Genomic DNA, 5,712 nt, shown 5'->3' with positions numbered 1-5,712 from the left:
CATTTGCCGGAGGAACACTTTGTGTGCTACCAAACGTCACAACATAACTGGGTGATTATAAAGGAGCTCTACAGGTGTCTCCAAAGGTACATGTTGGGTTGGCGTATTTCGAGATTAGGATTTGTCACACCGATTGTTGGAGAGGTATCTCTGGGCCCTCTCGGTAATGCACATCACATAAGCCTTGCAAGCATTGCAACCAATGAGTTAGTTGCGAGATGATGTATTACGGAACGAGTAAAGAGACTTGCCGGTAACGAGATTGAACTAGGTATTGAGATACCGACGATCGAATCTCGGGCAAGTAACATACCGATGACAAAGGGAACAACGTATGTTGTTATGCGGTCTGACCGATAAAGATCTTCGTAGAATATGTAGGAGCCAATATGAGCATCCAGGTTCCGGTATTGGTTATTGACCAGAGACATGTCTCGGTCATGTCTACATTGTTCTCGAACCCGTAGGGTCCGCACGCTTAACGTTACGATGACAGTTTCATTATGAGTTTATATATTTTGATGTACCGAAGTTTGTTCGGAGTCCCGGATGTGATCCCGAACATGACGAGGAGTCTCAAAATGGTCAAGACATAAAGATTGATATATTGGACGGCTATATTCGGACACCGGAAGTGTTTCGGAGAAGTTTCGGATAAAACCGGAATACCGGGGGGTTACCGGAACCCCCCGGGGGTTAATGGGCCTCATGGGCCCAAAGTGGAGAAGAGGAGGGCGGCCATGGCAGGCCGCGCACCCACTCCCCCTCTAGTCCGAATTGGACAAGGAGGGGGGCGGCGCCCCCCCCCCCTTTCCTTCCTCTCCTCTCTCCCTTCCTTCCCCCTCTCCTAGTTGGACAAGGAAAAGGAGGGAGTCCTACTCCCGGTAGGAGTAGGACTCCTCCCTGGCGCGCCTCCTCCTGGCCGGCCGCCCCTCCCCTTGCTCCTTTATATATGGGGGCAGGGGCACCTCTAGACACACAAGTTGATCTTCGTGATCGTTCTCTTAGCCGTGTGCGGTGCCCCCCTCCACCATACTCCTTGATAATATTGTAGCAGTGCTTAGGCGAAGCCCTGCGACGGTAGAACATCAAGATCGTCACCACGCCGTCGTGCTGACGGAACTCTTCCCCGACACTTTGCTGGATCGGAGTCCGGGGGTCGTCATCGAGCTGAACGTGTGCTAGAACTCGGAGGTGCCGTAGTTTCGGTGCTTGATTGGTCGGGTCGCGAAGACGTACGACTACATCAACCGCGTTGTCATAACGCTTCGGCTTTCGGTCTACAAGGGTACGTGGACAACACTCTCCCCTCTCGTTGCTATGCATCACAATGATCTTGCGTGTGCGTAGGAAATTTTTTGAAATTACTACGTTCCCCAACAGTTCGACACTCTTACTTATCAAAAGGACTACGATAGATCCCCTATAATTGTGGGTCATCACGCTGCCGCTCCTCGCCCACAGCTTCGCCCGGCCGCCGCCATCTTCTTCCCGGAGGTCCGCCGATGCCGCAAGTCCCGTTGCCGCCTGCTTCCTCTCGTCAGAGACGAACAAGCGCTCGCTCGTGTGCGTTGACCGCGCCCGCGTGGACCAGGCCTCGATCACCTCCATCCCAGCAGCCCGCGTCCTGCGCCAGTAGACAAACCCAGCACCGACCGGGCCAAGAGCCCATGGTGAGGCACTCACATCCTGCGCCCAGTCCGCCCAGCAGATTCGGCCCATTACGTTTTTTTCATTTCTGGATGAATTTTCCTATTTATCCCAGGTTTTAATGTTTACAGAAAAGTCCCTATAGATCATGCATATAATAAATCCACAACCATGCATCTTATTAAAATGTTTTAAATATGAAAAATGTTTAGAATTCTGTCTAGTTTCATAATATCCAACTCTCATCCATGTTAAAAATGTTTAAAATGCGTTTTGATTCAATTTGCTCAAATGCCATGCTAAGACGATTTATTTCATAGCTAATGAACCGTAGCTCCGAATTAAATAAATTATATATGTAACTTACTTAGAAAAATGCATAGATTAACATGTTGCACTTCATTTTCCTGTTTAACAACATTAAAATATGATTTAGGGCAGAACAGTAGCTAATTCAAAATATGCACATGGGGATTTTCCGGATTTGTTGTTTGTTGTGCCAAAGGGATATGCTAGTGTCCGAACAAGAGCTAATAGGCATCCAGTAGGCAGAGATGGAGACACTGAAGAATAGTCATCCAGCAGAAGCTTCCACTCAAATGATGTGGGTTCACTGAGGACCTCATAACACTATTTACATATCAGTAGTTGCAGTGTGTATTGAATCACATCCCCCACCACACACAACATGCAAACACTAGGCAGCAAAATGAAACATTTGTGATCCCCTTCTCTTGCAAGAAGCACATGCAGCACGGCATGGAGGGATCTCGCTGAGGTCTCAACACATGGCCCTCCTCCACTGGAAGGCTACACTTGCGATTCCATCGCTACAGATGAGCTCCTGGCAGGAAAACACCAGCCCGTGCAACTGGACGGGCATCATGTGCACAGCTATCCACCATGGCCGTCGCATGCCCTGGGTGGTGACTGACATCTTTCTGCCGGATGATGGCATCCATGGAAAGCTTGGTGAGCTCAACTTCTCGGCTCTTCCGTTCCTCACATATATCAACCTTAGTAACAACAGTCTACATGGTGCACTACCCGCTAGTGTCAGCTCCCTGTCAGAACTTTCGGTACTTGACCTTACCCACAACCAGCTCACTGGGAAAATTCCTTATGAGATTGGTGATCTACAAAGTCTTAGGCTGCTTTATCTCGCATTTAACAGCCTCACAGGAAATATCCCTGCATCTCTAGGTAACGTAACAATGTTAACTGAACTTGTCATTCACCAAAACATAGTATCAGGACCAATTCCTGAGGAGATTGGAAGGCTTGTCAACCTACAACTTCTACAGCTAAGCAACAGCTCCTTAGGCGGCATGATACCAAAAACCCTTGGAAATCTGACCCAACTAGATACTTTGAACCTGTATAATAATGAACTTTCAGGGCCTATACCCCAAGAACTAGGTAGGTTAGTCCATTTGCAAAGTCTTGCGCTTAGTTCAAATTATTTTTCAGTTCCAGATCCAATCTCCATAACCAATCTCACTAAGATGAACATGCTTGATCTCTCTGACAATCAAATAACAGGTTCGATACCCCCGGAACTTAGCAAGCTCACTATGCTAAATGCGCTTTATCTCTATGAAAATCAAATCACAGGTTCAATACCCCCAGAACTTAGCAACCTCACTATGCTAAATACACTTTATCTCTATGGAAATCAAATCACAGGTCCAATACCTTTAGTATTGGGCATCTTACTGAATCTCCAAGACCTAGAATTGAGCAACAACCAAATATATGGCTCTATTCCCGACTTCTTAGGAAATATTACCAAGCTAGTACACCTATCCCTCTTTGAAAATCAGATAACCGGTTCCATCCCCCAGGAAATTGGCAATATGATAAACCTCGAATATTTAGGCTTGCATCTAAACCAAATTTCAGGATCAATACCAAAAACTTTTGGGAAGTTGCAAAGCATCCGAAAACTGTAAATCTTTATTAACAAATTATCAGGCCATCTCCCTCACGAATTTGGAAATCTCACCAGCCTTGTTGAACTTGGGGTGTCTTACAACTCACTTTCAGGACCTTTACCCGAAAATATTTGTTCAGGTGGCAGACTTTAAGAACTCGTTGTACCTTATAATAGGTTCAATGGCCCCATTCCAAGGAGTTTAAAGACATGTATGAGTCTGGTTAAAATTAACCTTGAGAGGAACCACCTAAAAGGAGATATATCTCAGAATTTTGGTGTGTACCCACAACTCGTACAAATGCGCTTGGCATCAAATAGACTCTCGGGGCACATCTCACCAAATCTAGGTGCAAGTACTCAACTATTGATACTACATCTAGCACAAAATATGATCAGCAACAATAATCTCAGTGGTGTGTTGCCGCAACAACTTGGGAAGTTGAAGATGCTAGAATTTCTGAATTTATCACATAATCAGTTTGGTGGCAGCATTCCATCCTCCTTCGCAAGCATGTTGAGCCTTTCAACACTCGATGTGTCATACAATGACTTGGAAGGACCAGTACCAACAACACGGCTACTTCAAAATGCTTCAACAAGTTGGTTTCTTCACAATAAAGGTCTGTGTGGTAACCTCTCTGGCCTACCACCTTGTTATTCAACTCCAGTAGCTGGTCACCATAAACGGAAGATACTTGGTTTGCTTTTGCCAATTCTTCTTGTGGTGGGTTTCAGCATTGTTGTTGCAATTGTTGTCATAATAATGCTTAATCATAACAAGAGAAAATCTCAAGAAAATGTTACTTCTCAAGGAAGGGACCTATTCTCTGTTTGGAATTTTGATGGAAGATTAGCATTTGACGACATTGTAAGGGCAACAGAGGACTTCGACGATAAGTACATCGTTGGAACAGGAGGATACAGCAAAGTCTATAAGGCACAACTCCAAGACGGGCAGCTAGTTGCTGTAAAGAAGCTTTATCAGACTGAAGAAGAGTTGGATGACGAAAGAAGGTTTGCAGTGAAATGGAAATCTTATCACAGATCCGACAACGAAGTATTGTCAAAATGTATGGATTCTGCTCCCATCCAGCATATAAATTTCTTGTCTATGACTACATTCAGCAGGGAAGCCTCCACATGACATTGGAAAATGAGGAACTAATAAAGGAACTGGATTGGCACAAGATAATTGCTCTTGCAAATGATGTGGCTCAAGCAATATCTTATTTGCACCACGAATGCAGTCCACCTATAATCCATCGAGATATCACGAGCAATAACATCTTACTTGATAAAACCTTCAAGGTTTTTGTCTCAGATTTCGGCACAGCAAGGATTCTTAAGCCTGATTCATCAAACTGGAGTGCACTTGCAGGAACGTATGGCTACATAGCTCCTGGTATGTACTAGTACTACTATAACCTTTCTTCTCACGTTAGAAGGACTCATCTGACGGAACTCTAATGTTTTTATTTTGTGCAGAATTGTCGTACACATATGTTGTGACAGAGAAATGCGACGTCTATAGCTTTGGAGTGGTTATGCTAGAGCTAGTGATGGGGAAGCATCCAAGGGATCTATTAGATGGTACTTTGTCAAACGGAGAACAAGTCATACTGGTGAAAGATATTCTAGACCAACGACTGACAACACCAACAACAGAAGAGAATAGGTTATCTCTGCTCATCAAGCTGGCCTTTTCTTGCTTGGAATCTTCTCCACAAGCAAGGCCAAGCATGCGGGAGGCATACCAAATGCTCATCGAGCAACCCTCCTCTAGTTCATGTTCCGTGCATTTCAGCGCATTTACATTACAACAAGTAAGGATGAGTTGATGACTCGTTGTACGTCTATGTATTTGTAGCCACTCTCCTGATATAGTAAAAGATCACCATCATGTGGCCGTGGTTTTTTCCCGCAAGGGTTTTCCACGTAAAGATCGGTGTCCCGTGTTCTTGATATTTTTGTTTGCTCGCTTGCTGATTTCCGACAATGCACAAATATAATTTGTTTTGTGGGGTGCTTGTAAAATGTATGCAGTGTCTATGTTATATTTGTTTAGACATAATACCCACATACGACACGTTGTTTTGGCTGTTCTCTACATTCTACAAGGGTACTTG

At 44.7% G+C, this 5,712-nt stretch overlaps 1 pseudogene; it reads left to right on the top strand.

Moving 5' to 3' along the window:
- Nucleotides 1–2,384: 2,384 nt before the first annotated feature.
- Nucleotides 2,385–5,424, top strand: LOC119295650 (annotated as a pseudogene).
- Nucleotides 5,425–5,712: the final 288 nt, after the last annotated feature.

The sequence above is a fragment of the Triticum dicoccoides genome, chromosome 1A, assembly GCF_002162155.2.
Source record: "Triticum dicoccoides isolate Atlit2015 ecotype Zavitan chromosome 1A, WEW_v2.0, whole genome shotgun sequence".
Lineage (NCBI taxonomy): Eukaryota > Viridiplantae > Streptophyta > Magnoliopsida > Poales > Poaceae > Triticum > Triticum dicoccoides.
Note: the sequence above shows the minus strand (reverse complement) of the source record. Positions and strands in the feature narration are given on the sequence as shown.